The sequence below is a fragment of the Pseudophryne corroboree genome, chromosome 7 (genome assembly GCF_028390025.1).
Source record: "Pseudophryne corroboree isolate aPseCor3 chromosome 7, aPseCor3.hap2, whole genome shotgun sequence".
In the NCBI taxonomy this organism is placed as follows: Eukaryota; Metazoa; Chordata; class Amphibia; order Anura; family Myobatrachidae; genus Pseudophryne; species Pseudophryne corroboree.
The window spans coordinates 495,995,556-496,008,396 of record NC_086450.1 but is presented as its reverse complement, the minus strand read 5'-3'; positions in this window follow the sequence as shown (position 1 = coordinate 496,008,396).

The following is a 12,841-nucleotide window of genomic DNA, read 5'->3' as shown; positions in this document are numbered from 1 at the left end:
AAAGGGATCGTATGGTAAGCCTTGTTATGTGTATGTGTAGCCAATCAACATGATAGCAAAATGATTCATAGCTTATGTTACTCAGAGGATCTCAAGGAACATTTCAGTGAAAACCCAATCCAAATCTGTTTAGTAATTCTTGAGTTTATCCTGTATATACATACAATTTTATATATACTTGCAGTGCCTAATCTTTGTTGCTGAGTGATTATTAATTTTATTCAATAAAACATTTTTCTCCCATTTTTTAAGTTCACTCGTCTTTCTATTTAGAGATGTGCACCAACCCCCATATTTTGGATTGGTTTGGATCTGTATTCATTTTGTGTTTTGGTTCTAATTTAGCAAAACCACCCTCATGTTTAGTTTTGGATCTGATTTTTTTTTTTTTAAATGCTAAAAACATCTAGAAGTAGTTTGAGCCTGTTTTTTGTTCCTAGAGCAGTGGTTCCCAAACTTTTTTAGTCCAAGGCACACTTTGGGTCTCCCTGACTTTTTCAAGGCACCCTTACGCCAAAATAATTACCAAACTGTCCCTTTTTTAAAGTAGTTGGGTCAAAACAATGCTATCAGTATTTAGATGAGGAAAAAAATTACTTATAAACTTGTTTGTAAAAATAATAAACATAAATCCAAGATAAAATATATTTATTTAATTTGATTTCTTTTAAAGAACAATTGACAACACTCATTAACAGGAATAACATCAAACAAAATAAAACAACAATATGTAGGCAGGTATTAGAGTGTTCAAAAACGACAGCACTTATTAATGGGATATGTGAGCCTGTTGTGCACTGCACAACTTTTCAAACCTTGGTATCAGCTTGGACACGGCCACCCTTATTTCCTGTTCCACATTGATTTTTGAACGGTACTTGCTTTTTATTACAGCAACTGCTGAAAACCCCGGTTCCCACAAATATGTTGTTGCAAAAGGAACAAGGATTTTCTGTGCTTTAGCACTTGGCATTGGATATTCATCTTTAATGGATATCCAAAACTCTTCAAGTCCCATGCTGCTAAATTTTACTTTCAAGGTCTTGTCACAGGAGAGCTTGATCAGTTTTTCTTCTTCTACAAAAGTAAATTCCATTGGGCCCTAGTACTGAATGGATCCTGGATCCAGACAAACTGTTCCATATTTTCAGGAAAATATTTTTCAAACCAGTAACTGAGGTTTGTTAGGTGCAGCTCAAAAACTGATTTAAGTTCATGTGTCAAACAAACATCATTGGATGTAATAAACTGATGCAACATGGGGAAACAGTCATTGTAACAATCTTCATTTAATTTTCTCCATAGAAACAGCTTTTTCCTGAATGCTGATACCTTCTCTGAGAGTTTAAGAATGTGGGTGTTGTTTCCCTGCAGTGTGAGGTTCAATGCATTCAGTTTATCAAAGATATCACACAGGCAGGGGCGGATTGGGTTGGAAAACCAGCCCGGGAAATTTCTCAAAGCAGCCCTAATGCGGGTGGAGTCTGTTGAGGGGAGGAGTCTGTTGAGGGGCGGGGCCTGGTGACAAGGCAGGATGATCTCTTCCCAGAAGCAAAAGCTTTGTCAAAAGTGAAACTTCCATTGTTTGTTTTCCTGGAATCTGATGGTATACATGTGTTCCCCCATGTAGGATGCATCAGTGGTACAAACTGTACACAATAATCTTTATCAATAGCTATTCTGATCTACATCAACACTATGGCCCTCATTCCGAGTTGATCGGTCGCAATGCGAATGTAGCAGAGTTACACACGCTAAGCCTACGCCTACTGGGAGTGTATCTTAGCTTCTTAAAATTGCGACCGATGTATTCGCAATATTGCGATTACAAACTACTTAGCAGTTTTAGAGTAGCTCCACACTTACTCTGCCTGTGCGATCAGTTCAGTGCTTGTCGTTCCTGGTTTGACGTCATAAACACACCCAGCGTTCGCCCAGGCACTCCCACCGTTTCCCCGGCCACTCCTGCGTTTTTTCCGGAAACTGTAGCGTTTTCATCCACACGCCCCTAAAACGCCGTGTTTCCGCCCAGTAACACCCATTTCCTGTCAATCACATTACGATCGCCGGAGCGATGAAAAAGCCGTGAGTAAAATTACTTTCTTCATAGCAAAGTTACTTGGCGCAGTCGCAGTGCGAACATTGCGCATGCGTACTAAGCGGATTTTCACTGCGATGCGATGAAAAAGAACGAGCGAACAACTCGGAATGAGGGCCTATATTTCTTATATTTATTGCCCAGACATGGATATCAGATAAAATAATTTATTTGCATGTAGGTTAAACATAACACATAACAATATATAAATAACAGTTGGTAATTACTGAAAACGCGCTGTGCATAGTAATAAAAAACAAACATTTCAAACTTCAAAACAGCAATATTAAAATACCAATAAAGTGCTGAAAAATGTAAACACTGTGCATAGTAACTAAAATCAACAAAAAATTACTGTTTTAAACCTCAAAACAGCAATATTTTTAATAAAAAAAAAGTGCAGAAAAATGAAAACCCAACCCATTTTCATCCTTTTAGTAGCAAATTAAAGAAACAAGTCTTACCTAGGGGTATATTTACTATGCGTCGCTTTTGGCTTTAGGCAATTTATTTCTGTGATTGCATGCCATAGATTTAATGAAACCCAAAATGACAGAAAAATGTGGCTTATTCCGGCATTAGAATACAATTGAACGTCGGCTAACCAGCAATGTTTCAGAATTGTAACCCTGTATTTACTAAGCAGCAGATTTAGAAACCAATGAAGAACAGCCAACAAAAATATATACCTCCTGGTCTCCATTAGCTCAATCCAAAAACAATTCTTTTTGTAATAATGAACTCTGGGAAGCCAATTTGTCAATGACAGTTTCACTGTCCACATTGTTCATCAAAACATCTCTCTCAACAGCCATCAGCATAAAAGCTTCCAAATGTGTTGCTCCAAGAGTGGACCGTAGCCTGTTTTTAACTACTTTTAATGTTGAAAAAGATCTCTCACAAGCTACCTGTGTTGCCGAGAGTGTTAGCAAGTATTTATAAGCTAAGCCAATATTCTTGTAGGCCAGTGAATATAAACTGTAGCGTTTCAGAGTGTCATATACTCATATAGCACAGTTTAGGCATCTCCTGCAATTTACCTGTTGCTGATCAGAAGTCACTTCAGATCTATGTGTGGATGACAGTTCTTCAATTTCATCTACCTCCTCATCAAGCCTGGTAAGACAATACTCTTCTGGTAGCGTAAGTTTTAATCGATCCCAGTTTTTAGCTAAACTAACTAATTCTAACTGCAGATTGGCTTTGGTTGCTTCCTCATCATATTGTGTCAGAATATCTCCCAGTTTCTCCAAGGCATCGGCTGGCAAATGCACTTTCACCTCATCAAACTGTGTAGGAGATAAACAAGCTAGATCTCTGTAAATTGCACTATTCTTCGCAAACCTGCTTTTCAGGCTTTCAATTGCTGCATCTAAGACCCTGTTGTAAATGCCAACCTCAAAATCCTTCAGAGGATCAGTAATGACATCATCTGGAATCTGTTCTCCAGGCATCATTTTTTTCTTTCGGATTCTCTTCTCAGGGAAATCCTCCTGGACTTCTATTATGTTTTCAGGTAATCGTCTAACTAGTTCTTCTTTTACGTGTGTGATAAAGTTGTCAACAACAAGTTTGATATTAGCAAGGTCTCGCTGAATCACTACCAGTTGCTTTAGAGAAGAGGTAACCATTTGTTGAGCCTTCAACAAATCAAGGCCACTTGTTTGCAAATACTTAGATAAGGGTGTTGTAATTTGAAATATTCGTAAATACATAAATTCAGTCATGATGGTTTCATATTTTAATAGTGCTTCTTTTTGTGTTTTGGCTTTGGCACGTAGCTCAGGTGAAAATTTATCTGACTCCTCAACATTGGTCAAGGCTAGTATGACATCCACAAAGAGTGCTTTTTCTATGTTTTTATAGGAACCAAAAATTTTGGATAAAGCTGCATCTTTAGCCCACCATCGTGTCTGGCCTATGGTCTGTAATCGCATTTGGTTTCCACTTTAATCAGTCATGAAGCTTTCTAGTATGTCCATACGGAGATAGGATTCCCTAAAAAAGGCACCAACTGCATTAAGCAAGGAGAAGAATGATGCAGCAGCTAAGGGGGAACGAGTTGCATCACCAATGACTAGGTTTAAAACATGACTGTAACACCAAATGTGAACTTGATTTGGTGACTCTTTGCCTAGCCAAGCTGAAAACCCCTTGTATGATCTAAAACAGGATCATCTAAGGTATACGCGGCTTCTGCAGTCTTACCACGATAGCTCAAACCTCGTTTACCTATAAGCTTAATGACATCAATCACTCATTCCACAACTTGTCTGTTACCTATGACCTCTTCTCTATGTTTCTTTTTCTGTACAGAGAATACCAGCTCTCCAACATCTTTGTGCATTACAGTATACATATGGGCCTCAGCACATTTATTGTGATGCTTAGAGTTTTCATGTTCATCAATTCTTTGATAAACATGTGTCCAAGACTTCATACCTAGAATGAATGCATTGCTTTCTGTATCTTTGCTATATGCTAAACATACAGAACAATACAGAGCATTTGAAGTTTTGTCATAAGTAACCCAAAAACGTTGTGAGCCATCTTTTCTTTTAAACACTTTCTTAGCTGCAAATGGCAAATCAGAGCTATCAAATGGTTGAATAGGATGTTTTTCAAAAAAGAATGGCCTCTCACCTACCCGTGGTTTTGCAAAAAGATTACAGACAGCCTCAACATCTTTCACACTGCCTACACATTCTACTGCCATGGCAGAACTTTTAACTTTCTCCCCGCTCCCCATTACAGGCTCAGCAGAGCCTACAGATAACATAATATCACTATGAACTGTTGAGTGGCCAGGTTTATCAGGATGCACATAGATATCTAACAGAGATGCGGAGCTACTTGGTGTTTCAGATTCAGAATGTTTAAGCAATGAATCAGCAACAGGGCCAGTTGACGGCTGTAGCTCGCCTGGCTGTACACATTCCACTTCTACTGACGGAACAGACTGAGTAGCGCTAGGTTGTTTTACAGTAAAACGATCCAACTTAACACACTGACTAGCAGCTTCTAGCAACTTCCTTCTTTTTTTTTCTCGTTCTTTTTCTGCACCCCCTTTAACTTTCTTTGATTCCTTTGAAGAAATGTTTTAAATATTTTTTTTATACAATGAACATTCAATATACAATAATTTACTATAAGGTGCATACTGTCCTATAAGTGTGTGTAAATAAAGCAGCAGATTAATTTTGGCAAAAGGACAAGGTAGCTACAATAGGCCATCTAAAATGCTGTCATTGTAAAGGGCCCCATACACTACAACGATATGTCTGAGGCTGAATTTGGATGTAATTTCCTTTGAACTCCCCCGGGACCTTCCCGGGAGTGATTCCATACGATTTGGTACTTTTGTGCTATTTTTGCATAAGATATATAGCATGCGATTGATGAAGCCGCTATACATTGCATGCAATATATCGTACGGCATACAATTGTACCATGAGATATATCTGATGGGCTGGATAGAGGGCTACAGGGGCTGGGAGTGTCCTGAGAATGCCGGTCACACTTCCCTGTGATACATTGTTTTAAACTAATAGTTTAATAATGGCTGGGTACTTTTTATAGCTTCACCTAATTGAAAGACAACTACTATATACAATTTTCAGACAACTTAACTTTAAAATGCACTTAGAAAAATAAAATAATTTATCTTGTCACATACAAGAATATCAACAACCTCTGTATTACTTACACACTGGGACAGGACTCTGGAGGACTTTCTCTGTATATCTCTATCTCTAGACCCAAATGGTTTAGTTGCATAACAGTTTACACAAGACTCAGACACCTAAGTAGGGAAGAGGAGAAGCTGGGATCCCTGTGTCACTTACATCTCTCTCCACCCTCCTATCTCTCCTCTAGTCGGAAAGCTCAATCGGTAGCTCATGAAACATGATATTCCTGTGTCTCTGCCTGCACTGCATACTGTCCTGCTCACATTCTGGTTGCTGGTTCTGCTGCTGCTTAAGAGGAAAAGCTAGTGATGTCTGTGTGCTCTAGCTGGCGGGGCCCCCTTACAAAGGGGGTCCCAGGGTACAGTATGCTCTGCATCCCCCCCTTAATCTGGCTATGTTGGTGCATATGGCTGCCTTCACATAGCTTACGCACAGGATGAACATAGATGTTAAATAGATGTAGTTTTGAGACGTCTATGTTCGTGTCACATGTACAGTACAAAACTGTGTGCAGAACCATGTGCACAGCAATTTTTTCTGAAAAAAGTAAATATTCAGCAGACTCACCATTGCCACTGAATCGCTGACACTTCACGGTCAGTTTAGTTGGCAACTGTATAAAGGAAAAAAGGCAACAGGTTGTCAAAGAGGATGTACAATTCCTCATAATAATAGAAAATGTAGAGATCTGTTACAAACATATGATCTTCACACTACCGCCCACCCTCTTCACTCCACAAATGCATGCCGTCTCTCCTGCCATTTGATTACTTCCTCTCATTGCCGCCTCCAATATTTTGCATATGCTGCTCCCTATCTCTGGAAATCTCTCTACCTCTCCCTATCAGACTCTTCACCTCTTTACAAAGCTTCAGCTGGGCTCCCAAGAAACCCTTCATCATCAAACCAAACCAGCTCTCATCCTAACCCTCTGTTCCATGCTCACTGTCTAACCCATCTGTGTCACCTCTGTCTGTCTACCCCTCCCCTACAGAATGTAAACTCTTATGAGCAGTGCCCTCTTCCCTGATGTGATTCTCCTTCCCTTAGGGTACTTTTACTATAATGTACACCATACTCCCTACAACAGCACCTAACCCTTGGTTACTGATGCACTGCTGCTTATTTGAGTGTTATGACTGACTAGACGTACATGTAACTCACTTGTGTCCCTACGGTATACCTATGTGTATGACTTTACTTGCCCCCCACCACCTGCTTATCTGTTACCTACTTGGCTGTTGTATAGCAAACCGAAGACAAGTTCCTAGTATATGCAAGTATACCTGGCCAATAAAGCTGATTCTGATGACTGCTGATGCAACAATGTTTATACACCATGGCCCTCATTCCGAGTTGATCGGTCGCAAGGCGATTTTAGCAGAGTTACGCACGCTAAGCCGCCGCCTACTGGGAGTGTATCTTAGCTTCTTAAAATTGCGACCGATGTATTCGCAATATTGCGATCACAAACCTCGTAGCAGTTTTAGAGTAGCTCCACACTTACTCTGCCTGTGCGATCAGTTCAGTGCTTGTCGTTCCTGGTTTGACGTCATAAACACACCCAGCGTTCGCCCAGGCACTCCCACCGTTTCTCCGGCCACTCCTGCGTTTTTTCCGGAAACGGTAGCGTTTTCATCCACACGCCCCTAAAACGCCGTGTTTCCGCCCAGTAACACCCATTTCCTGTCAATCACATTACGATCGCCGGAGCGATGAAAAAGCCGTGAGTAAATATACTATCTTCATAGCAAAGATACTTGGTGCAGTCGCAGTGCGAATATTGCGCATGCGTACTAAGCGGAATTTCACTGCGATGCGATGAAAAATACCGAGCGAACAACTCGGAATGAGGGCCTATGTACTTGTCCTACATTGTCTTGTACTGTTAGTCACAGTTTTCTTGTCTTGCTCATTTGTTTGTGTACTTTGGGGGTGAATCAGACCTGATTGCTGCGCTGCTAACTTTGCTGTCCTGCATTCAGATAGTCGCCGCCTCCAGGGGGAGTGTAAATTTGCCCATGCAAGTGTGCGATCCCATGTGTACGCAGAGCTGCTAAAATCCACTGTTTGCGCAGCCCAGGACTTACTCTTCCAGTGCGATGAGAACAGGCTGATCGGGGCCGGAGCTGACGTGACACACCCTCCCAGAAAACGCTTGGACACGCCTGCGTTTTTCCGGACACTCCCAGTAAACGGTCAGTTACCACCCACAAACGGCCTCCTCCTGTCAATCACTTTGCGAACGCCCGTGAGATCAGAATGTTCGCACCATCCTGTCCTGACCGGCGATGCACGTTGTTGTTGTCCGACATGCGTGTGCATTGCGATGCATATGCATGCGCAGTTATGACCTGATCGCCCGCTGTGTGAAACGCACAGCAGCGATCAGGTCTGAATCACCCCCAGTGTAAGGTGCTGTGGAACACTTGTAGTGCCATATAAATAAAAGAGAATAATAATAATAATAATAAGCCACCAGCTGTCTCCATATTTAATAAATTTATACCATAGCCAATTACTTATATATATGAAAATACCTTTACTGGCTGAGACGGAAGGAAATATTATAATAGGCCTTGTTCTCCAGCAAGAGATTTGTTTGTTCTACTCCTGGCCTGCTGACTTTGCTCTGTGCCTGTCGGTAATCGCTTAGCTCCTCACTTGGAGTCTACACGATTTGGAGTAGCTTCCTCCTGCACTCCAAAAAACAGTTTAGTATGTTCATTTGAGGTTGACTACATTTTACTTTTGTACATGTGTTACAGTACATGGGAATTTAGACTTTAAACCAACCTAAAAAGAGCATTTCATAAAACATTTATTCTTCCAGCAAATCTGATATTGCTTTGCAGAAAATAGGATTTTGGTTACCTACTGGTAAATCCTTTTCTCGTAGTCCGTAGAAGACACTGGGGTCCATATTAGTAACATGGGGTATAGACGGGTCCACCAGGAGCCATTGGCACTTTAAGAGTTTAATAGTGTGGGCTGGCTCCTCCCTCTATGCCCCTCCTACCAGACTCAGTCTAGAAACTGTGCCCGAGGAGTCATCACACTTCGAGAGAAGGAAATACACAGATAGTGGTGAGATTCACACCAGCTCACACATACAGGGCAAACCCCGGCTAACAAGCCGTAAAACTCAACAGCTGAAACAGTACTGAAACCCAACCCCTAAACAAATCATAAACCCCCAGAGTCAGACTTCCATTAAGATGTACTATATTACTGTAACATGTCAGCACACAGACATCAGTGGGGTTGCTTAAAAAAAGCTTTCAAACTACAGTCTGAAATAAAGTTTCTCTAAATAGGAGCTTCATGGGCCCTTAACAGAGACAGATTTAGATAAACTAAGGTTCTACTATCTGTTTTTGGAGCGGTAAGTATGTGTGTGTGTGTGTGTGTGTGTGTGTGTGTGTGTGTGTGTGTGTGTGTGTGTGGTGTTTTTTTTTTATGTGTTTCGGCTTTGGGGCACAGCCACAAGGGGTACTGCTACAAGGGGCACAGTGACTTGGGGCACAACTACAGGGCGCACAGCAACTGGGGGCACAACTACAAGGGGCACAACTACAGGGGGCACAGTGACTGGGGGCAAAGCTACAGGGGTCACAACTACTCAGGCACTGCTACTGGGGGCACAGCTAGAGGGGTCACAACTACTGGGGGCGCCTGCTCCATCCTCCCAGCCAGCAGCAGCACTCTCACCTGTCTGTGCTAACGTCTTCCCGCGTCAGCGAGTGCATAATATTCATTCATTTCTCTCTCTCTCTCTCTCTCTCCCTCTCTCTCTCTCTCCTCCTGTGGATTACTTTGTTTGTAAGTTTAATGTTTATTTTTACAGGTACCCCTATTGGATTCTACTGGACAAGTGGACGTGAATCTCAGCGTTGGATGTAGGTAAGTATGTGTGAGTGTGTAAGTGTGTTTTAATAAATTTTTACTTTCACGGTGTGTTTGTTGTGTTTTTATTTGGGTATTTTTTGTTGTTGTAGAACTACAGGTACCAGCAGGTCCATTATTTCCCCACATGCTGGTACATGAGGTTCTCCAAGTACCAGCAAGCGGGGGAGGCTTGCTGGGCCTTGTAGTTCCACAACAAAAAGCAATATTATTTTTTTACACACTTATAGCTTCATCCCTGGCCCTTGGGTGCCTGGAGGGGGGGACCCCTTGATTTAAGGGATCCCCACTCCTCCAGGGAACCCCGGCCAGGGGTGACTAGTTGGGGGGGGGGGGTAATGCCACGGCTGCAGGGACCTACATAAACGTGTCCCCCGGCTGTGGCATTATGTCTTTGGCTAGTGGAGCCCGATGCTGGTTTTAAAAATACGGGGTACCCCTACATCTTTTGTCCGCCGTATTTTTGGAACCAGGCCCGGTCTAAGAGCCCGGTGCTGGTTGTCTAAATATGGGGAACCCCTGTCCAATTTTTTCCCAGTATTTAAACAACCAGGACCGGCTCAAAGAGCCCGAGGCTGGTTATACTTAGGAGGGGGGACCTCACGCATTTTTTTTTTATTTTTTTTTAACCCATTCAGATCCTTCTCCATCAAGTTAACGGAAGCCCTGGACAACAAAATTGCACTCATGTCCTCCTCCCACTCTCTTCCCAGACCCAAAATTTGTATTTTTATTTTCGATAAAAATGTACAATATATCACAAGTATGATGAGCAGGCAGGCAGTGGGCATTGGCGGCATCGGACTGAGGTGCAAATTAGTAGCGGAGGGCTGGGTCAGTTGATGGTGGCCAAGTTTGTAAGCCAATGGCGGTGGCAGCGGGCATTGGCTCAGCGGCGGTAGGGGTCATTGGAAGGATCCGGTGGACATTATGGCTGTAGTGCCTCACCAGCCACTGACCTCACCGCACCCCACTGCTCAAAACCTTTACCACAGATGGAGCATAAAAAAAAATATTTTTTTTTTATACACTTACAGAACGTAAGCTATTTTAGGATGAGATCCTCCCCTTTTACATACATGCATGAGCGTGTCCCAACTACTACACCGAAAGCGGCAGTTACTTTATGAGGCGGGGTCATAGAAAATAGACAGAAAACTTCTTCCACATACAAATCATAATCCATGCTCTCGGTTTCCACTAGATCAATGGGTACTAGCACCCCTCGGGGGTACTTGAAGTGTTCTGTAATAGTAGGGCGGATCATGCAGGTGATCATTAGACACATAGGGAAAACCCCGCTTTAGGAGCCTCTAGTCCCATACATTATGGGGCGGGGGGGGGGGGGGGGGGGACATGCTTGATTGCTTTGAAATACAGAAATGACTATTTTCATCTAATGCCAATTATAGTAATCAAAGATATTTTCACAAAAGCTGGGGGTATAATTAATGCATAAGGGCTGTCAGGAGGTCCTAGATTGAGAATGCTTGGGAACCACTGTACTAGATCTCTCTCCCCAGTACCAGCAAGTGCTGCATGCTACACCTGGCAGCAGGATGACCTCACATCAGGGTACCTTACATGTTCAAATCCGATACAACATACACACATATCACCCTCTACCCCAGCTGTAAGGCACTGGCACATACATAATTATAATGATTACACACAATCCCTAAATGCAGTCAGATTACACATACAGTCTATGAGGGTCACTCTCTAGGAGCTGAGTATATTCCAGTGCTGTGTGCAGTGTGCAGCACTGCTACCTGTAGTTAAATAGCTTACTTTTATAAAGCTGCCACCGCCGGCGCCGCCCATGCAGTTTTCCCGGCTGAACAGCACACTGTGAGTGACTGTGAAGAGAAGAGATTAGAAGCGGAGCCGTGAGACGTCACTCACGACGAGCTCCGCAAAGGCCCTTGGGAAGAGCTGCTGCTGCCGCTGAAGGTGCGTTCGCGGTAGCGGCGGCCCCAGAATCACTGTGAGCGGCCTTGTTCTGACCCAAATGTGCCGGCCGCCCGCCATACCAATCCGCCCCTGGCTGTGAACAAATTCAGGAAGCCTGGCTAGCTACACTCTCTGGATAAAAATAATGTGACGTATTATGCACTGTGCCATATCCATGTTGCAAAAATGGACATTTGTCCTACTCAGCAGCATGCCCATGCCCCTGCAGTGCCCCACCCCACGAGCCACCTCTCACAACCCCTGCTGGCAGCATCTGGTGTAATTAAGGCAATTTCATAGTATTTTAGTCATACAGAGTATGCACATTTATTATCTAGAGTAACTCAGGGTATTATACAGCAGTTCATGAAAGTTTTGTTTACATATGTGGCTAAGTAACATGCAATGGGATTAGAAACCATGACCAACAGTAAGGCCGTCATTTGGAATGCTGCAATTTTCTGACCTGGGAGTCTCAGTGTTCTAACACACGGGCCCTCATTCCGAGTTGTTCGCTCGCTAGCTGCTTTTAGCAGCATTGCACACACTAAGCCGCCGCCTACTGGGAGTGAATCTTAGCATATTAAAATTGCGAACGAAAGATTCTCAAAATTGCAAATAGAAATTTCTTAGCAGTTTCTGAGTAGCTCCAGACTTACTCTGCCACTGCGATCAGTTCAGGGCTTGTCGTTCCTGGTTTGACGTCACAAACACACCCAGCGTTCGCCCAGACACTCCCCCGTTTCTCCAGCCACTCCCGCGTTTTTCCCAGAAACTGCAGAGTTTTTTCAAACTCCCAGAAAACGGCCAGTTTCCGCCCAGAAACACCCACTTCCTGTCAATCACACTCCGATCAGCAGAATGAGAAAAAAAAACTCGTAATGCCGTGAGTAAAATGCCAAACTTCTTAGCAAATTTACTTGGCGCAGCCGCAGTGCAAACATTGCGCATGCGCAGTTAGCGGAAAATCGCACCGATGCGAAAGAAAATAACGAGCGAATAACTCGGAATGAGGGCCATGATGCGCTCAGTGTAGCATTAAAGTGTCACAGCTGTTTCTGTTGTGAAAATTCTGCATGCAGCTCATACACAGCGGATACACTGTGACTGTAGGGGGACTAAAATAAATGTTTATAGTTAGGAATTGCAATATATGAAAATATGTTTTTCATTGAGGTTGATGTGTCTAAAAATC